The sequence below is a fragment of the Pelecanus crispus genome, chromosome 2, assembly GCF_030463565.1.
Source record: "Pelecanus crispus isolate bPelCri1 chromosome 2, bPelCri1.pri, whole genome shotgun sequence".
Classification (NCBI taxonomy): domain Eukaryota; kingdom Metazoa; phylum Chordata; class Aves; order Pelecaniformes; family Pelecanidae; genus Pelecanus; species Pelecanus crispus.
Genome location: NC_134644.1, coordinates 32,003,208 through 32,026,200, shown reverse-complemented (window position 1 = coordinate 32,026,200; position 22,993 = coordinate 32,003,208).

Below are 22,993 nucleotides of genomic sequence, written 5' to 3'. Positions count from 1 at the left end.
AACCAGTCCCTCAGTCATCTGAAGGTAAAAGAAATGGCACAGCCCATCACACTCCTAAGAACTAGAGAGGCTGAGTGCCATCATTGGCTTACTTTGGAAACTGCCTGTCCTCTCCACCCCAGAGCTGGTGATCAGCAGACTGCCAAAATGAACTCTCCCATACTTCCTCTTTCTTCAGAAGGAACAGCTGCCTTGCTCTTGACTCTAATTACTAGAAATTGACTGCTGAAAGGTCAACACAGTCAGGTAGCTTCAATTCCTTTTATAAACAGTGTGGCAGGGTGTTGAGTGTAACTGGGGGAAGAACTTTTTAGTCATAGTCTGCATTGCTGAGGGCTTTGGGGCATATCCAGAGCTAGATTTGGACTCAAATCTCTGGCTTTAAACTGTAAGTAAGCTGCACAGTAAATGCACCCCAGGTAGTGATTTTGCATAAGAAAATTGCATATCAGATTCATCTCACTCAGATCATCAACACTATAGCGCAGACTCTGAGACAATGCTGCATTGCCTGCATGGATAAACTGAGCCCATGTAAACCAGGGTCATCCTGGATGCTGCAAGGATCTCACTTGATAGTAACCTCTCCCTAGTGCAAGCCAGCATGAGGAAAGGCCAGCCAAGCTATCTGCATGGTTTTTGCTCTGGACTCAAAGAAAAGCTTGGGTCTATTCATTTTAATTGGGTGTCAGTGTCCTCCTGTCACTCTCAAATAATGGAATTATGGATTCTGCCAGCACCCATCAATCCTTTCTCATCTAAGACCACAGGAGTGCAAAACAGTGTTTTCCCTCTGGATGAGACTAGATCCAGTGTCCCTACTCTAGCAGAATGAACACTCACATCTCTGCTTGCCTTTCCCTGTTGCAGCCAGCACAGCTTTTCCTCCACACTATCCAAGAACACAGTGATTTGGTGGAGTCACCATCCCTGGAGGTGTTCAAAAAATGGGTAGACGTGTGTCCTGGTTTCAGCTGGGATAGAGTTAATTTTCTTCCTAGTAGCAGGCACAGTGCTGTGTTTTGGATTTAGTAGGAGAAGAATGTTGATAACACACTGATGTTTTTAGTTGTTGCTGAGTACTGCTTATGCTAGTCAAGGACTTTTCAGCTTCCCATGCTCTGCCAGGTGCACAAGAAACTGGGAGGGGGCACAGCCAGGAGAGTTGATCCAAACTGACCAAAGGGCTATTCCATACCATATGACACCATGCTCAGTATATAAACTGGGGGGGGGTTGGCCGGGGAGCAGCGATTGCTGCTTGGGAGCTGTCTGGGTATTGGTCAGCGGGTGGTGAGCAATTGCATTGTGCATCACTTGCTTTGTATATTGTTATTATTATTATCATTATTATACTGTTATTATTATCATTACTATTTTACTTTATTCCAATTATTAAACTGTTCTTATCTCAACCCAGGAGTGTTTCTCACTCTTACTCCTCCAATTCTCTCCCCCATCCCATTGGGGTAGGGGGAGTGAGTGAGAGGCTGCGTGGTGCTGAGTTGCTGGCTGCGGCTAAACCATGACAACGTGGCACTTTGGGACATGGCTTAGTAGCCATGGTGGTGTTGGGTTGATGGATGGACTGATGATCTTAGAGGTCCTTTCCAACCTTAATGATTCCTAGTTTTACTTTCATTAAAAAATAATCCAGCCACCAAGCCAGGAAACATGAAATTAATTATTACTCTACCCTTAATTGGTTTAGTGGTGGACTTGGTAGTGTTAGGTTAATGGTTGGACTGGATGATCTTAAAGGTCTTTTCCAACCTAAACGATTCTATGGTTCTATGATTCTATGATTCTAAGTAGAAGTACATCAGAGCTACAAAATGAAACAGGAGTGGCTGTCATGAGAATGAGTGGTTCATCAAAGAACTCATCCTCAGACATGTTTCAGACTTGAATCAGAGTAATAGTAATTAATGGTAATAGTAATAATAATAATAATAATAATAAAAAATTTTAAAAAGCTTTTGATGCAGAGAAAACAGAAAGTTGTCTTTTAATCTGACTAACTGTAAATGAAGCAGATTTAGGTGGCCAAGGATTCTTTGGTAGTGGCAGCTGTGGATCCCATTTGCTTTCACAAGGCTGGTTTGTAGGAAATCTCATATCAGAGTACTTTTGCTTTTGTTTCTGTGGTTCAAGTCCAGGAACTGAAAATACTAAGCAAACAGTATTTATAAGCTATGGGAGAAACTCTCTGGACTCTAGGATTTGAAAAGCTATGCTTATTGTTAATCAGATAGGATTCCAAAAAAAGGAGCACCCAGAGATATATGGTAAAGATTACAAGAAAAAAATTATTCTGTCCATAGCCTTGCTGTGAATGTACAAAGTAGTGTTTTATGCTACATGGTAGGTACATGTGTGTACTTTAACCAGTGTGTAGTTAATTATTTTCAAATAAGCTATCCTTATGAGAGATGAAGCTGTAGAAACTACACTAAAGGGCAGACATTCCATTATCACTATCCACCACAGTAGGAATGCAGGTATGGACTATTGTATCTACAACGAGGATTGCAGACATTGGACTTGATTCAGTTGTCTGGGAAGAAACCACCATTACAAGGTTAAAATTGCAGTCTTATCAGCAAATCTACATTAGCAAACACATTTTTGAGCTAATAATCTTGCTTATATTGGGTATCCTTAAAACTGAGTGTCTTTGCATGAGTGAACTAGTGTATTTTCTGTGATCTGAGTCTGTTATCTAGAGGTAGGAAGCAGACTTTCTCTAATATTGAAACTTAGGGGAAAACATTGTTTGGTCCTTAAGCTTCATCTGAGGCCACTTCAGCCAGCTACATGGCAGTAGAAGGGTTCTATGCTCTTACTCCTGCTCCCTACCATTCATGTACTGATTCCTAATTTCTTTAACACAATGAATGTGCATGTTGTCAAGGACTTACCTCTGTTTAAATGCTCTGATTTTAACTTCAGATTTAAAGGATCGCTGGAATAACAAGATTTGGTAAATTAGCTTCATACTGCACTTGAAAGGAAAATACATTGTAACATCAGATAAGCCATTACGTCTAGCACCAAGAACATTGAAGTTAACTGTAGAGGAAACTTTGTATGTTGGATTTAGGTAAGGTAAAAAATATACCAGTAACCTTTCTGTTCAAAAAATTGCAAGATTTAGGAGATTTAATTCATTTGTTAATTAACATGTTAACAAGTCAAGCTGTTGAGTTGACAAGAGTTATGGTTTTCCATTACCTTAAAGTTCTTTATTTACACAACTCCTATCACCATGGTCCCAATCTGAAATGAGTCCAGTGGCCTCCTATTACAATACAGATGACGAATAATAACAGAAACAGAACACCCTTCTAGAGAAAGGAGCTGTGATACTAAAAACACAAGGGACGCAATTTCTTGGAATAAATATGTTGCATGCTTTGGAGTTATTTGCATTATTTTTCAAACCTTTTCAGTTAATTTAATTAATCATTAACATGCCCTGCAGTCATCTGCATTACAATAAGCTTAAGAGCTTTCTGTTGCTGGAGAACTTATGAGAGCAAAGCTGAAACAACGGGGTCATTTAAATTCAATGACATATTTTTTAGTTATGTATTCTCATTGTTTGGAAGCAAAAGTGATTTTGCATTCAAACTGGATAGGATTTTAAATTACTGGTAATGTTTTCTGCCAGTTACAAGAGGAAATTGTAAGTTTGGCTGCTGGTAGTGCTACTCTTCACCAAACCACATTTTGCAGTGTCAGATAAGTGTAGGACAAGATATGACACCAGCACATTGATCTTAAAATCTTTCTGAGACAAGGTATCTTAAAAGGGTGAGTTTGCATCATCAGCCCATTCTTGACAAGCAATTCACTTCTTCATGTAGATCACTTATATTAGACTACATTGCTAGGTACACGGATTTGACTGACAATTTTCCCTGATCTTCACAGGTTGAAATGGGTATCATAAAACAGCTGATTTCTTGTGAGTTACAAGATAGAAAATCAATAAGCATGATGTTCTGGAGGTATCAGTATCATCTGCATGAATAGGAAGCTATGTTTCTTTGATTAACTGAACAAGATAAAATCAAAATTGTGGGGTTAAGCAGCAGGATGACTACGCTGTGAAATCAGTGAGGGCATATAAATGGTGTGTGAAGTTACATGCTGAAAGCTTGATGGTAATGAATGTTTAACTGTGGATTGATGGGTATGATGCATATCAGACGTGTATAGGAGAGAATGCCACAAGGAGAAGGAAACACCATACACTAGTAATTTACATGTCTTACTTGTTGCCTTTCTCTTAATACACACCTTTTCTAATTTTTTTTGTGACTGAGTTCTGTTTTCCATTTAATGAAGCATTTCCCATAGGCCTGAATGGTGAAAATTCATGAATGGTCCCCATCTAAGTGAACACAGAAATTGCCTTTTTTGTTTGTTTGTTTTAAGATCAAGTCTATACTTAAGAATTTTGGACCAGTGCAGCTAATCCTTAGGTACATTTTTTTATTTAGAGATCTTGCACTGAGATTGCTCATTTCCTTTTAAACTCCTGACAATATATCATTAGGGGTTCTCCCCAGGAGACATTTTAGTGGAGAAAAAAAAAAAGTAGAATTCCTCGTATAGGTAAGTCCTTAGTTCTACTGAATTTGCATCACTGTATAGCCTACAGCCTGCTAGAACTAAGTAGCCTGAAGTTTCAGTTGGCTGAAAAATTATGTCAAAGCAATTAGACAGTATGCACTATTTTCATCCAAACCTCAGAGTAGAGATCCCCTCTACCTCTGGACCAAGTCCTGAGGAGAGTCTGAGGATGTTTTGTTGCTATGAGGAAATTAATCGGGAATTTGGGGTTTGTCGTGGTTTAGCCCCAGCCAGCAACTAAGCACCACGCAGCCGCTCGCTCACTCCCCCTACCCCGATGGGATGGGGGAGAGAATTGGAGGAGTAAGAGTGAGAAACACTCCTGGGTTGAGATAAGAACAGTTTAATAATTGAAATAAAGTAAAATAGTAATGCTAATAGTAACAGTATAATAGTGATAATAATAATAATGATACACGAAGCAAGTGATGCACAATGCAATTGCTCACCACCCGCCGAACGATACCCAGACATTTCCCGAGCAGCGATCGCTGCTCCCTGGCCACCCCCCCCAGTTTATATACTGAGCATGATGTCATATGGTATGGAATAGCCCTTGGGTCAGTTTGGATCAACTATTCTGGCTGTGCCCCCTCCCAGTTTCTTGTGCGCCTGGCAGAGCATGGGAAGCTGAAAAAGTCCTTGACTAGCATAAGCAGTACTCAGCAACAACTAAAAACATCAGTGTGTTATCAACATTCTTCTCCTACTAAATCCAAAACACAGCACTATGCCTGCTGCTAGGAAGAAAATTAACTCTATCCCAGCCGAAACCAGGACAGGTTACAACTTCCTTTTTTGCCTTTTCATTATTTCTTTTTAGACATGCTGACTTGTAATTGCTTGTTTTACTTAGGTAGAATTTCACCAAAGAAAACCATCAGTCCTGAGATTAGAACACTGACTGGTGACGCTGAAATCCCCAAACAAAGTGCCTGATTCGTAACAAGGACCTTGTGGTGGTTTGACCCGGGCTGGATGTCAAGTGCCCACCAAAGCCGTTCTGTCACTCCCCTTCTCAACTGGACAGGGGAGAGAAAATGTGATGAAAAAGCTTGTGGCTTGAGATAAGGACAGGGAGATCAGTGACCAGTTACCGTCACGGGCAAAACAGACTCGACTTGGGGAAAATCAGTTTAATTTATTGCCAATCAAAACTGCGTAGGAGAGAGGAGTGAGAACATGTGTAGGGTAATGAGAAATAAAACCAAATCTTAAAACACCTTCCCCCCACCCATCCCTTCTTCCCAGGCTCAACTTCACTCCCAATTTTCTCTACCTCTTCCCTCTGTGCAGTGCAGGGGGATAGGGAATGGGGGTTGTGGTCAGTTCATCACAAGTTGTCTCTGCTGCTCCTTCCTCCTCTGGGGGAGGACTCCTCACACTCTTCCCCTGCTCTGGTGTGAGGTCCCTCCCACGGGAGACAGTCCTCCATGAACTTCTCCAACGTGGGTCCTTCCCACAGGCTGCAGTTCTTCACAAACTGCTCAGCGTGGGTCCCTTCCATGGGGTGCAGTCCTTTGGGAGCAGACTGCTCCAGTGTGGGTCCCCCACGGGGTCACAAGTCCTGCCAGCAAACCTGCTCCAGCCTGGGCTCCTCTCTCTCCATGGATCCACAGGTCCTGCCAGGAGCCTGCTCCAGCGTGGGCTTCCCACAGGGTCACAGCCTCCTTCGGGCACACCCACCTGCTCTGGCGTGGGCTCCTCCACGGGCTGCAGGTGGATATCTGCTCCACCATGGACCTCCATGGGCTGCAGGGGCACAGCCTGCCTCACCATGGTCTTCACCAGGGGCTGCAGGGGAATCTCTGCTCCTGTGCCTGGAGCACCTCCTCCCCCTCCTTCTTCACTGACCTTGGTGTCTGCATAGGCGTTCCTCTCACATATTCTCACTCCTCACTCTAGCAGCAGTTTGTGTCCTGGGCCTTTTTTTTTGTTTGTTTCCCTTTCTTAAATATGTAATCACAGAGGTGCTACCACTGTCACTGATGGGCTTGGCCTTGGCCAGTGACAGGTCCATCTTGGAGCCGGCTGGCATTGGCTCTATCAGACATAGGGGAAGCTTCCAGCAGCTTCTCACGGAAGCCACCCCTGTAGCCCCCCCGCCGCTACTGAAACCTTGCCACACAAACCCAAGACAGACCTGAAATCTGATTTCACACTGACAGCTAAATACCTTGGTCATGCAGTTATGGGACTTTCTGGAATTAGCTTTTGGAGCCAGTCAAATTATTAAAGCATTAGTTTTCTCCTGATATCAAACAGGGAAGGTTCTAAAACCTTGAGAACTTTTCCTAAGATACGGATGCTATAGATTATCTTGCCATAGTCAGGTCCTCTGAAGTGGTGGCCTTGGAAAGCACAACATTAGAGTTGTGGGACAAGCATGCTTCTTTTTTCCCTTCCACTGGTTTTGCAAATTTACATTACTGGTCCAAACTTGAGAAAAAATAAGACACATTTACTTAAAGAGAAAGGTTTTGTTTAGCAGGTGTTAAGAGAAACTAGCATTTAATTACTATTATGGAAACTTTATCATCTTGAAATAAAGTAAATTTTCCTTGAGACAGAATATTCTTGGACAAATTTCTTTTGGCCATAATAGCTAACTAGACGTTTGTTTTTAATTACCTTAGGTAAACTCAAAAACACGGAAGTTCAATTCCTGCTATAGCAGCTTGGCAAATAAATGAAGACATGATTTATAATCTCATGAAGACAGAAGGAGGAAAAAAATATTGTTTTCCATGGAAATGTAACCTTGGCTATATGCCATTTATGTGGTCCTTCAGTAAACTACAAGTCCAGGTATAAATGTTTGCTTTGGAGAACAGAAAGGGTTTTGTTTACTGTCTCAGTTTTGTTTCTTATTTTAGAAACAGTAAGTTTGCTGAATTGCTCTTTGAGCAAGATTCTTTGAAGGGCTCAGAGGAGAGCAGATAGGAAGGTTTGTAATTAAAAGCTAATTGAATATGGATCTAATACTAAATCTTAATAAAAGATTCTTCTTTCTGTTTTTATAGCATCTGTTTTTAAAAGACAAAAAAGAAAAAACAAACAAACAAACAAACAAACAAACAAAAACCCCAAAGAATGAGTGCCCAAAAGAAAAAAAAAAATTCTGAACAAAACCATTTGGATTGAAGATTTCTCTTCTTTAGCAGTTTTAATCTTAAATGCACTGATTTGGGAGGAATGCACTGATCCAAGTTGTATCTTGGATTTTTAAATTTTCCTTGCAACTATTTTGTACATAACTTGATTTTCAGCTGTTGTGAAAAAAGGACAGTTTCTTGCCATGTTTTGAACAGCAGCTAGCACAATGAGATGCTGGTCTCAGTTAGGGCTGCTAAATGGAAAAATTACCATAAAATACTTCCATCCAGCATGTCAAGCAATTCAGCTGCTACCTATTAATCTGGGGAAAGCAGAAAGTACATGCAGACGTGTCACTGAGAGCAAAGTAAAGATGAACTGATTAGCCCTGATGTCCATATTTCAATCTGCTCTGCCAAAATGAAAACCATCTTGTCAGCTACAAAGCACATTAAAACACAGAGCTCCAAACCTGGATTCATCAGGTTTCCCTATGTAAGTCTTTTTGGCAAATGATTCCTGATTACAACAGAGTTATCTATCAAAGTTAGATCCCAACTGCAGTACTAAGTGCTGTGTTTTTTGGTTTGGTGGTTTTTGTTGTTGGGTTGTTTTTTTTTTTGCTAGTGAGACTGACATCTAGTGGCTCCATTTACTTCATTCCCCAAGCATGCTCTTGCTTTATAAAAGTGTGGGAGCCAGATACTTTATCTGCCTGTAATCATGCAGTTTGGGGTCCTCATACACACCAGTCTTATATCTGCCATTCTTCACAAACAGTATTTTGGCCTCGTAAGAGCTGATACATGAAAAGCGAGTGACAGGCTGAGAAAAGACCCTTTTCTTTTTTGAGAGAGGAAGCAGCAGGTTAGACCTAAGTCTGGAAGCTGTTGCAGAGGTCATTTTTGGCTTCAGTTCCCTTTTCCCCTTTCCTCATGGCTTCTGAGAAGGGCTGGATGATCTATAGAGCCAGTAGCTAAAATCAGAAGGCTGCTTTAGGCGTACATCTGTATTGGCTTTGCGTTGCTGCACTACAGTTTGTTGCCAGGAGAAAGACCAATCAAGGTTCACAGAAAATTTTGTCTGACTTTCAAATAGAAATTGTTGCTCGTCTTGGTGGAGGTTGAACATAGTGGCATGGTGATGGATTTTTTCTTCTCAGATATTGTAATCCCTGGCAAAAAGAAAAAGGAAAAAAACCCAATACACACACATATGCAACAGAATTTTTATTATTGTTACTTGCAGTCTGGCTAGCCCTGTCAGTATAACCCAGTACATTCATTGAAGATAAATGTGTACTTGTACTTCAATATTATTTTGTACCTGTGCTTAGGTGAAGAACTATTACTTCTCGATTCCCTCTTTCTCCCAGTTCTGCAAAGTAACCTGAAGAAGCAAACTCCTAACCCTAGAGAAAGCCCATCTGAAGCCAAAGGCATGGATGTTCAGGAATTCACATGTTCATACCAGCCTGTAGGAACAGGAGGTCTGGTTTTTATTTTGCCTGAAATACCCATCACTAAGTAGGAACACAAATACATCCTCTCCTTCAAGATTTATTCTTGTCTCATTAAACAGTACATCCTTGAGGGGAGACTAAACCTCTGCACATGTAGCGCAGCACAGCAGGGATTTGGTGTTAGCTGGGCAGAGCTGGATACACACCAGCCTCACTTCGCACGAGCTGGAGTAACAAAACAAACCTCAAATTAGGGAACTGCTGAAACTCCAGTATCCACCCTTCCTGATGCATTTTCATGTTTTTCTGCATTCCTGGGCCCCCCCAGGCCACAACATTAATTAGAGCTGCCCCATTGCTATCCTAATATGTGCCCAGCTGTTATGTCCTGCCGTGGGCTATCTCATCAGCAAGTGCCACTTGAGCTTCACCTTTTCCCCCAGGGGGAGAGGGAGGCCCTTTCATATACCCACGGATGACTCTGGGCAGGGTGAAAGTCCACTGGAGCAGCATTAAAGCTCTAATAGGCAGTAAAATATTTAGCTCTGTGCATGAGGTAGATACTACGTTATCTCTGTTCTGTCTCTCGCTGATCTTAAAGACACTCCCAGACTCTGTTACCTTTCTTACACTATATCTGTAATAGCAACCTTAAAGAGCTCCTTGGATGTCCTGCAAAATCTGGAAGAAACACATCGATTGTAAGGGTATTGCAACACAATACAAACCATTTTTCCTACTTCCTTTAATATTCAATGCTTGGGAAACCTGAAGGAAAGCTATAACCTTACAACTTTCTCTTCTTTGTGCTTATTCATTCTGAGGACGGAATGTTTTTTTGTAAGAGAAGACGGTGGTCCATTGAAGGATAAGGGCAAATGGAAATGTGTTCTTACCAACAAAACTGTGTTTCTGAACGAGGATTTGGGTAGGCAGCTTGCTGGAGATAAAGTAAGTTCCCACAAACTGGTTTTGGAAGGTCACATTTCTGTGCTCTCTTTTTCAGGTTATTTTGGTTCCCAAGCCATGCTCAGCTGCACTGTGCTGTCAAGCCAGGCTCCTTCCAGTCCAGGACCCCACTGGCTGGAGCACTGCCAGCTGCAGCAGGGCCCCACTGCAGGACAGCCTCCGGCAAGGGGCCAAAACTCACAGTCCCCACCCCACAAGTTATTCTCAGGCTATCCAAACACTCAAGCACACCCTGGCCCTGTTCCTGCTTGGGAGGAGGTGAGAAGGCTTGGGCGGGCTTGGGTGGGCACCCTGCTTTTGTCCTCCAAGGTGGCCCAGGCTTCCCATCAAGTGTGGGGGGCAGTCTACAGGCAAGCCAGCTGTCCCACCACAACCAGCTACTGTGCTTACCTCATCATTTAATAAATTGAGGATAAAAACTGATAGCTGACAATTTATACATTTAAAGCAGCCTTTTCTTGTTTTGTAACTAAACAGAGATACTGGCAGACTCACCAGGCTGGCTTTAGGTACAGGTAAGATAGGGAGCTGCCAAAGTCAGCAACCAGTTGCGTGAATGAACAGCAAAGGCACTTCTGCTTTTCTAGCCTGTGCCAAAACTGTAATAACCTAGGCTTTGCATTGCTGCTGCTGCCATCATGAAAAGGGTATGTATGCACTTGCCCCTCCACAGGTGTCAGGAGCAGAAATGTTCCACCCTGCGGAGCCGTATGTCCTTCTCTGTCACCCTCCCTCTTCCTAGCACTCCTCCCTCCTCATGGCAATATCAGTCCCACAGCCTGGAGACAGCAAAATTTGAATTTTGCCTATATTGCCAGGAAGTCTCAAAGCCATGCAACCCTTTGCAGATATGGTGTTGAAAGGGCAATGCTTCTCCTTTTCATACACTGGATAACACACACTGCTAATTTATTAGTTGCATGAATACCCACTTCCTCTTTACCTCTCAATCCCTGTTTCTCCAGCCCCAGGTTTTTTCCTAAAACCAAGGTTTTTCATCCAGAGGAAGTTTCTAAAGCTATGCAATTCTACGATTCTCCATTAATTTCACCAAAGCAAAAAGTCTGTATATTTTCACACATCCCACCTCTACCAGCTTTGTTACCATTGATTTTCCACACATATATTTGTATCCTAGAAACTCACTGATCCAAAGTACCTACAGATCCATACACACAGTGTGACGAATAAGGACCCCAAAGAGATGCAGTGAACAGAAAAGACAGAGATACCACTCACCACTCTGCAAAAACAGGGACTTCCTGACAAACTTCATATGCTGTATCACAGAAGACTTCTCTTTCCTCTCTTCTAGGGGAAGTTAAGCAAAGGGGTGAACTTGCAGCACACCCTTATTCAGGGAGTTGTTTATTCTTCCATTGTACAAAAGAGCTGGAATATACAGTCTACCCATCTGTGTTGCTAAGAAACAGAGCCCTGTTGCCTTGGGACTTGATTCAGAATTCAAAACCAAAAACAGTGTCTCAGTATACTGCATAAATGCAGCTTGAAACCTAGCAACAAGGCCACAAGTTCAATGTGATTCTCTTACATGTTAGAAAACAAGGGTATTAGAAGGAAAATATGACTGAGGAAAAGAAAACAGTAATTTGAAAACAAAACAGCTGTTGTATCACTAATTATCCTAAGGGATGGAACTATCTTTTACTGAACATACTTTTGTGACCTATAAGATCTGATGCTTTGCTACCGTGTGCTTTGAGCAGGTTTGTATTTACTAGAACAAGTGAATACAAAGCCTCATTGGTATTTACACCAGTATTTCCCGACTATTCAGCTTGTGCGGTATAAGTGACAACACAAGGCTCAGGATAGCAGGATTAATTTCCAGTTTGTATTTCAGTTTTCAAGCACTCTGCCAACAGAATAATTTAATAGTTGCTACACACACCTTGAAATGATCACTCTTAAAATGGCATGGATTGTATAACTGGGAGCAATTACCTAACCACATACACATAAACTGTTTTCTATATTTGCTTATGTGCAAGTGAAATATAAATAAGAACACGGCACATGTATAAAATTATAAATATGTTATAGCACCCTTTCACCTTAACAGTCAGACATTATGTGCTGTTGGAAATTACATTGGTTCAATCAGCTGTTTCACTGTAAAATCTGTTCTCTCTGGTTGCAGGACTTCATTACACAGCTGAAACTTGGGCCAGCACTCCAGCAGAGTAGGCCAAGTTTGAACGGTTAGAGTTCTCAGCTGAGTAAACAGGGCTCAGATGTTTGTTTTTCTTTTTTGACATTTCATCATAAAATCATAAAGAGCTATTCTTCAGCTGTGTGATATGACTGTGCACATAGTGTATTTAACTGGGGATGAAGGAGGAAGCAGAATTCAGTGGTGACAAATTACCTAGACCCATGTGAACAGTTTTCACATTCATTTCTCCTTGGTTTTCTTTTTGTAAGCATACTATTTCCAAAAGAAAAGGAAAAAAGCTTTTTTCCTTAGATGGTTCTAAGTTTGCAGCACTTCCATGTAGTTTCTTCAACATTTATATTGCTGCAACTGCTCAGAGTCAGGGCCATAAGGGTATCTGGGAAAACACCTTTGCTTTTTGTTTGTTTGGTTTTGAACAACATTCAGAACCCTTTGAGAGGGTACACTGATACAATACATTTTTCTGTATTTTTAAGCAACTTAACATTTCTTCAGGCTTTCAGCTGAAAAGGAAATTGGAGGTTGTAGCTGAGATTTGTGATAAGACTTTGTATTAGTACAAATACAGAAAGATCTCACAATGATTCTAAGGTAAATGATAAGATATGATTGGATGATCCTTTGCAATTTTATGCTGCTGAGATACCTACAGTTTTACTGAAAAGAAAATATCAAACAAAATTCCTTAAAATCACTTGAAGACATAAAATCACGTCTCATTGCCAGTAGATGGCAGCATGTTACTTATTTTACAAGGTAAAGGAGTTTTAAACCCCAGGAAAGCTAAGGAGTAAATCTTTTTGCTCTACCGCAGCATAGCAAGAGGGCTTGAAATTTTCCTACACAAAACCACCTCATGTTTTCAGCTAAATATAAGCCCTTTGTCGACTTAAATAAGATTAAGGAGACCTTAAGAGTACAAGCTAGAAAAAGCAGTAAAGCTAGTCAGGATCCTAGTCTGAGCTGCAGAATCTTCTTAGGGACAAGAAAGCACAGATGGAATATCATACCCAGATTTAACCTTGAAAACCATAGCCAATGGTATCTATACTTTACCTTGAGAGAAGATATTTCAGAAAAAAAAAAAAGAGAGAAAAAAAAAGAAAAAGAAAACCTGCTTATTCACTAGGTATAAATGGTAAAGGAAAAGAAAATGGGACAAAAAATATTTTGTTCAATCACCATATGATACAGAAGTATGATTAGTCAAAACCCAGACTATTAGAAAAACACATCACTTGACGGGACCATTAGCCTGACCTTTTGAGCATGTTGTGTTCTTCAATATTTTTTACGATTTTTTAAACTTGAATTGTTCTATGCTGTATTGATCCTAAAGAGTCAAAAACAAAAAAAGGAAAAAAGGAAAAAGAAAAAAATATTTACTTTTGATTTTGAAAACAGACAAACAATTCTTATCACCAGTTTCCAGCCTGTGTTAGAAATAGAATCTTTCCTTTCCTTAGGCTTTCAGCTTTTTGGGATTGTGACCTACTTTTTTCCTGTATTTCTGTGGCAGCTAAGCCAAATAGGTTCAGAGCCCTTGTTTGGGATATACCATAGAAATGCTCCAGTGATAACTCAAGAAATTCAGGAAGATGTCATTAGGTGTTTGTAGTTCTGATTTAGTTCTTACACTCATGCAGAATCTGAGTATGTCCACTGAAGTTGGTGTAAAAGCAGTGTGAATCAGAATCAACTATTTAAAACCACTGCTGGAGCAACAGAAAGAAAGATTAAATTACAGAAGTTTGCATTACTGTTTAAAACGCTGATCAATATGTGATAACAGGGTAATATTTCATTTTTCCTTAACTAGGATATAGAGTGGTGTTTGAGGGCAAATGGTGGCTTAGTGTTCCCTTCCTATAACTCATGTAAGTAAGGAACAAGCCTACAGATTTCATAAATCCACTTCTTACTTCTGAAATCTTATTAGAGACTGAGTAGAATAAATCCTGGTTTACAGTAAAATAACTGTTTCATTTCCCTTATTCTGAGCAGTTGTTCATCAAGCCCAGGAATTAAAGGCATGTCTACCCCATGCAGTGCAACTCTGAAATATCCCAGCTAACTCCAGGATCAATGCCTACAGGTCCAGGTCAAGCTAACACATCCATCACCGCTAATTAGTCTTTGTATTCAGCATCATGCAAACATAAATCTATTGCATTCAAGTGCTGGAGTTAAGAAATGCAAGCCAGCTCAGAGCTATTCTAGGCTTCTCTGCACTATACAAGGAGTTGTGAGGATAATTCCTTACCAGCATTCCTTCCACAGAGATGAAGGGAAAAGAGAATTGTCTCAAAGACTAGGCAGGGGCAATTCCTATTTCTTAAAAATGCCATAGACAGGAAAAACAGCTGGGATACCTAGAATAACAAAACAAACAAAAACCAAAACCAAAACCTGAAAACTAGCTCCCATACTTGTCAAATTTGAGTCCTTATAAATCTCTCCTTTTATCTGGTTATGCCTGCAAAACATCTCCATTATAGTTTACCTTCAGATATTGTATGACACAAAACTAAAAGCCTCACCTGTTTTTGCTGTGAGAATTACCACAAAATTATTTTTTATGGAAAATCTAGAAAGTGACTGATTAAAAATAAAATCGTAAGAAAAATTATTTTCTCTTTTCTAATCCATTCTGATAGCAGACTTTCATTCTGCTGTTTCCAAACCACATAGAACTGAAGAGAAGATGAACACACAACAAAGAGTAGTTGGAAGTAGAAATGACAGCACAAAGCTCTCTTATGATTTGCAATGTCCTTCTAAAGCAAAATTAAGCCAGACAGCAATTTTCTCCCCCTCATATATCTCCTTTTCCAGTAAGAACCACAAATGTAAGTGTGTGTATGTGTATAAAATGAGCTTGTAAATATTTGGTATTCCTACACCTAAAAAGAATTACCACCCCATAGTCTCGGTCTAAGCCAAGTTATGGCCTTAGCCTTTATCACCAAGTTCTAAATTCCTCACTAACAGGATTTAATTTACCAATGTTTTTTTTTTTTTCCTGACAAATTAAAACAGGGAATCTACACTGCTGTGGATTTGAGTCATTACATTAGTTGCTGCTGAAGTAACGATGTTCCCTTTTCCAAATTTGAGTCCAGTGGGATTGGATTCCCTGAATTTTGAATTAATCAAAATCTAGAAACTATAACAGATAGGCATAGTGGCTCAACATATATAGATTACTTTTATTTGGTTAAATAATTCAACATTTTTCTTATGAGCTAGCTAACTTTATCATCATACATTTGGCTTTTATTTGCCTGGTCCCACTCTTTAAGGTTTTTAGTTTTAGTCCTGCTTTTTCTTAAATCAGCCTTTTCCAGAAATTTCTGTAATCTCCATAAGGCTGGAAACCATCCACGTAACAGGCTGGAAAATAACCACCAGAACTAGGGTCTTTATATCCGTGTAGATGATACACAAGGGATAAAGTATCGCAGTTGAAGGCACTGACACATCCAATGTCTGCTAGGGGAAAATAAGGATATTCACAAATTATTTTCTAAATAACTTGCACAAGACTGTTTCTGTCATGAATGACAATTTTGAGTGGCTATAATTCCATTTCATCACACTGATAATGTTGTTTGGAGTCAAAAAGTCATAGAAATGATACCTAAAAATAAATATTTACCATTAGCTGTTTATTGCTACATTGTTTAAAGCATTTCAGTCTTCCAGCTGGGGTGCATAAATTCTCCCAACAAGGACATGCCTTTTTATTCTGTACTTGTACAGTTCCTACCAACAAAATCCTGCTTCAGGACTGCAGCCTTTATGCTCTACTAAATCGTAGGCAAATACCTACCTCACACGAGCAGAGAAGCAGGAAATTGAAACATTTGAAGTTAGCTATCTGAAGTTACCAAGTCAGATCATTCAGTCAGTGGAAACTGTCTGGAGAAAATGTATGTTTCTCATTAAAGAAGGGCTGGAAGAGTTCACTTAGGAAAAGGTCTTGACTGAGGAAGAAGGTTTCACAGAGATATAGGAGGAAAACCGCTAGAAATGGTTTCTTTCGGGAAAAGAAGAGGGCTAGAGGTAGAATATTGCAATGTGTTCTTAATTGTGTGTCCTAGGAAAATTCACACTGCTGTTTCTTACCTTTTTCCCCTCACTCCTGTGCCTGTCTGCCTTTTCTGCCCTTTCTTAAATATGTTTTCCCAGAGGCGCCACCATCTTGGCTGAGGGGCTCGGGCGGCTCTGCTGCAGAGCCGGCTGGAACCGGCTGGAACCGGCTGGAACCGGCTGTGACCGGCACGGGGCAGCCCTGGCCTCTCCTCACAGAGGCCGCCCGCAGCCCCGGCCGCCAGCGCCTTGCCACCCGCAGCCAGTACAGCTTTTTGTATAAAAACTCACATGTTCTAATGATCTCGGGCCTAACAGCAAAACGTACGATGTAATCCAGCACGCCAAAATACACCAAAAGTCTGCCTTGCAGCCGAATGCTAGCAAGCCATAAACTGAACTCAGGTAGATAATTTTTTCATTAAGATAGCCATAGAAAATGTATGCTCTGTTTCAGTCATACACTGGAGAATATCTGCCATAAATTAATCAGTACCATAAATCTGGGATCCTGCAGTTTCCACATTTCTGTTCTTAGAAGACCGCTTGATGGATGAGAGATGAGGATTCAACCTTCATCGCAACATTCATAGAATCATAGAATCACAGAATGCTTTGGGTTGGAAGGGACCTTTAGAGGTCATCTAGCCCAACCCCCCTGCAGTGAGCAGGGACAGCTTTAACCAGATCAGGTTGCTCAGAGCCCCAGCCAACCTGACCTTGAATGTTGCCAGGGTTGGGGCCTCCACCACCTCTCTGGGCAACCTGTGCCAGTGCTTCACCACACTCATTGTAAAAAACTTCTTTCTAATGTCTAGTCTAAATCTATTCTTCTTTAGTTTAAATCCGTTATTCCTTGTCCTATCACAACAGGCCTTATTAAAAAGATTCTCCCCATCTTTCCTTTAGGCCCCCTTTAAGTATTGGAAGGTCGCAATAAGGTCTCCTCGCAGCCTTCTCTTCTCCAGGCTGAACAACCCCAACTCCCTCAGCCTGGCCTCATAGGAGAGGTGCTCCAGCCCTCAGATCATTTTGGTGGCCCTCTTCTGGACCTGCTCCAGCAGGTCCATGTCCTTCTTGTGCTGAGTGCCCCAGAGCTGGATGCAGTGCTCCAGGTGGGGTCTCACCAGAGCAGAGCAGAGGGGCAGAATCACCTCCCTCAACCTGCTGGCCACACTTCTTTTGATGCAGCCCAGGATACGGTTGGCTTTCTGGGCTGCGAGCGCACATTGCTGGCTCATGTCCAGCTTTTCATCCACCAGTACCCCCAAGTCCTTCTCCACAGGGCTGCTCTCAATCTCTTCATCCCCCAACCTGTACTGATACCGGGGGTTGCCCCGTCCCAGGTGCAGGACCTTGTACTTGGCCTTGTTGAACCTCATGAGGTTCACACAGGCCCACCTCTCCAGCTTGTCCAGGTCCCTCTGGATGACATCTCGTCCTCCTGGTGTGTCAACCGCACCACTCAGCTTGGTGTCATCTGCAAACTTGCTGAGGGTGCACTCAATCCCACATTCCTACACAACGAATAGTTGAACAAGTTCAAGCACAACATATGAACTGTGTGTAAAACATAATAAATGTTCTGAAAGCCTGCTGTTCTATGAGGGTAAAAAATGGTAAATCCTGTTTCTTGAATTAAGTGTTCATACAACCCACTGGATAGTTGCAAATTGAATCCTGGGTATCTAACTCTCCTCATTCAATATGCTCTATCTCAGTCTTGCGAATTACTTTTATAGCCAGGTACATAACCTGGAGGCATTATAGCGGTATGCAGTATGGTTCCTAAAACATTATTTTGGATGCATCCTGCTGACTCCTCAATATTCATGAAACATATATAATAATATTTTCCTACATCCACAAAGGTATGCAGTTTTGATGGAGGGGTGTCTGAATACCAAGTCCTACGACAGGGACACATGATGGTGTCCTTACCAGTACCTTTAACAGGCTGTAAACTGGGGAGAGGAAAGAGTGAGTTGCAAGAGAAGGGAGGGTGGATGGACTAGTCCCAGAGAGCATCATAGGCATAGACATATGGTATGGAAGGAGGAACTGAGACCAGTCTCGATTAGCACTGCATTTAGACTTCTTGCAGACGGTGAACAAGAGAAAACCTACTGGTTCTGTCCACTGTGAATAAGTAGGGACCTAATAAATGTTCTATGCAAATTGTCTTTGAAAGACAGTTTCAAATCATTACCTTGTCCTCATTTGCTAAATACAGATGAAAGTAGTCATTTTCTGCAGGATGTTTTTCCTACTAGGAAACTCATTTCTTAAACAGCAGACAAAATTTACTACAATTCAATAATTGCTTAATAAAGACAATTCTTTAATTATATAATAAGACCTTTCTCTTTCAAATTAATTTTCCAGTAATCCACATATTTCTCTAACAGATGAGAATAATTATATTGGCTCTGCTGAATAACCTTAAGCCACTACATTCCTTTAGCTAAGCATAGTTTTATGAAACAGCCAAATGAACATTGTCTTTATAAAGAAGATACGTAATCCTGAATGCTTTGTAGTCTAAATACAAAATTCTACTATTAGAGGATGGATATTACCTCAATCAGACAGGACTCTTTCACGTAAATTGACTAATCATTTTCTAACACACTCAATTGTAAACTGTACAATAAGGAGTTAAAAGTTCTCCATTCCCAAGCTGCTTTGTTCAGTGTTTCAGAAGCCAAATCAAGTATAATTTGCATTACTACAAAGGTGCTAATAAATATACACTGCTTCCAAAGGCTTAATATCAACTCAAATAGATTGCGTATATGCGCAGCTCTAAATCACTGATTCATTTATAAATTGAAATCATTAATTCAACCACTATATTACAATAATGTGTCACATTGTAGGACTTACAATATATTCACATGAAGGTAGATGGAGTTTGCTTTCATTATTCAATATGCTTACCCCCCAAAAATAAATGGAAAACCATAATGAGTCAGATTGATGTAGGTAGATCAGTGCATGAAGAAGCCTGGCTTTTATTTATTTAGTAATAAAATATATTTAAAAAGAAAATACTTACCTAACAACACTCAGATTTTCTTTTTGTTCTCTTAAATATCTCTTTGCCTTATACTCACAATCTTTTTTCTTGTGAAGAATGTTTGGTGAAAGCACCTTCACATTTGTGAACTAGACCTTTGTACTGGAGTTCCCTTGTGACAGAACCATGAAAACAGATAGCCTCTACCATCCTTTGCTGAAATACCAGTTTTGACCTGTTTCTATATTCATTCTTTATGTTTTTCTTTTTCCTTCTCTCTTAGTTTTAGGCCCTTGGTTTTTTCTCCTTCTACTTTATCCTCTCCCACCACAGGCCTGGTAAGGTGGTGTAGCATCTGTTGGTGGCTCTGCAGAGGTTGGGCACCTTTATTCTTGGCTAAGCTGAATGTTGAGAAATTAGATGTACAGCTTTGTCTAGTGAACTGCTCCTGAGTGCATGTCTTTATGGCCCACTGTTGCAGATGCAGGAAGGGAAAGCGAGTTTCAGGAAGCTGAAACACATTTGTACTTTGTCCTATTCAAAACATTTTTTCACAGAAAATCCCAGATCCTACAATTCTCCCAAATGAACTTTGTTCTCTGTCTGAAACTCTTCAATTCTGATCCTTTCTTGTATCATCTCAAAGATGTTGATGTCACATGGGACTGGTAGATACTGCTTTGTACACAAATCTGTGCATCTACTACACCTTCATGTTGTATTTCTGTCCTCCTGACTTTGCTCATTCAAATGTCTCAAGTTAGCTGCCTGGTTTTCATTGAAAGGAGGAACCACCTGTTAGAGTGATCTGTAATTTGATTATAACAGCAACACACTCAAAGACTTTGTTACTATCCACTGTTTTATCTAAGGCTCGTTCAGCAATTAGTCAATAATTTGAAAAAGGAGATATCAACCCCATTGCTTGGTGAAATGTAAGCATGTATTTAAGACATTCTCTGAATAAGTAAAATTACACACATAAGAGCCTTATTGAATCGAATTGCTTGCCCTAAAACATGAACCTGTGCAGTATATTATTAAAACCTAACAGTGCCCAGTATTTGGTGTGCCAAATCTGATAAGAGGATTCTGTACATGGTATCTGTGTGCATGCTCTGGTTCCAAACGTAACTCTTCTAATGCAAGTGCAACAACATCTATCAGGGCTTGACTCTTTATCGTCTTGGCCAAAAGGTAGTGAAAAAATCACAAGAAAGAGCTGTCCAGTGAGCATATTTATTTCTACAATTTTATGACAGCTATTTAAATAAAAATAAATTAGGACATCACCTTTGGTGCTCATGACACTGCATATTTCTAGTCCAAAAAGTAAAGATAAAATCTGCCACTGCAAACTGAGTGGTGATACATGTTCATGCTAACAGAGATGAAAAAAAAATCAAGATCCTTTTGTAGCAAGAAGGTTTAGATCTTATACAGTTGACTGAGAGACAAACTCCCTTTAATAAGGGTTGATGTAGAGGGTTAGATGTTAAAAGCCAGAGCAGTGCAGCAGAGTTCAGTGAAAGCTTAGGAGTGAAACCACAGAGAGTAAGTCCTAAATCCAGACTGGGATCTGTCATCTGGCAGGCAAGGTTTATCCGAGTGTATATCCCTCACTAGACATAATTTGAGCTGCTGTTCTTTAAGCAAGAGATCAGCTACAAATATCCCTTACTTTAAAAGACAAACAATCCCTGTTCTGGGAGGCTTCAAATGATGTTCCCCAGTTAGCAGATATTCTGGAATATTTCCCCAGTGCTGCATCTTGAAAAAACAGGTGGTAAAACTAGCAAAGGATGAAGTCACTACATATCAATAATCATCGGGAAATTCATTAAAGGCTTTATGCAGAACTTCTGTAACAGTGATTGGTATAGCAGAGAACGCTGCCCAATGCCTCCCTGAGTTCAAAGTGCTTTGAAACAGTACAGTTGAATGTACAGGTGGATGAACTATTGTCAGAGCTTTGAAGAAAAAGACTAGATGCTTCCTTCTTGAAATGGAGTGGAAACACTCACTATCATTATCATAAAGTAAAAGAGAGACTGGAGGCTAGCAAAGTTTAAAGTGCTCCTTTATGGACTGCTGTGCTGAGGTTTCTTCAACTGAATGAACTACTCTTCATCTGCACAGTGTGCCTGCAGAGAGAGCTGGCTAAAAAAAGCTCTGAATATGGCCATGTGGAAAAGTGTTGCCAGAATAAATACTAATACCTGAAAGCCTCATTTTTATTTTTAGTTCACTTTCCCAAGAATAGTGGTGTTCACTTTCTGAGAGGAAAAATGCATTGCATAATCAGAGGGAACTGACACTGAAGAACAGTAGAGACACCAGAGAGTTAGAAATTAGAAATCTTTATGGAAGACAATACAGAGATAGGTTACGTATCACAGATCTGAAGGATGCAGAAAAGTCCAGATTTCTTTTGGATGATAACTTTGTAGGGCATAGAAATATTATAAACATTCATAAGAAATGTGCTGCCTAAATTGGCTGCTGTCATGATGCCATCCTGGAAAAATTCAGATCCCCCAGAATAGCCAGGATAAAGTCACAGGAAAATCTTTTTTGTCTCTTAATCTGCATAACTCATAATGACAACAAATTCATTTGCTGACATGACTGATATTGATTTAATTTAAGAATGTTCAGATAGAGTATATTTCCACCTCAGGAAATTCCTTTTACTGATTGGTCAATGAAGTATGCCTGAGGATCTCCTTCAGACAGCCTGACTGAAAGACACTTTGCTCTGCATGGTATCACTCTGCCTCCAGCTGCCACTGCTGGCATTTTCCTTACAGGGAACAACAGAGACTTTTTTCCTTATCTGTAGATACTGAAGAACAAACTACAGATGGACTGAGTTTCCAAATCAGCTGCTGCCATTTCAGGAGAGGCACCAAAAAGGCCTTGTAATCACTTCCCATCTCTGTTTGTTTGTTGGTAGTAAAATACCTGCTTTCTGCCCAATTTCCAGCTTTGGTGTCTAGGTTTCAGAACATAATTCTGACCTTTAACAAAACTGGAAAAAAGTCAACAGATTAAAACAAATGTTACTTCACTTTGGGGTAAGAGTATTCTCTCACTTCCCCACCCCAAGTAAGCTGCAGAATGCGCAGGCCTGGAGACGTATTTTATTGGGATGCTGAGATATGTGAAGAGGATTGTAAAACTGTGCTTAAGTCTCTGGAAAGGTCAGAGCCCTTTAGCTTGTTTAATTAATTTCATTCACACCTGGCTCTGTGCCAGGTTCAGCTCAAGACACAAGTGCAACTGCAGATGTGATGTTGACTTGCAAATAAAGAACAAATGCAGCATCCACCAAAGAACTTGTTATGCACCCTTTTTGTTTGGAAGGGAGGGAAGAAGGGCAGAGCTGAAGCCATAGTTCCTAATTCTTAGAGAAGTCCTTCATGGGAAGGCAGCAGGACAACTCTTTGTAACTTCTCCTAGTGAAGCTGGACCACTGAGAAATCAGGAATGGAAGAGCCAGGAATTAGAGAATGAA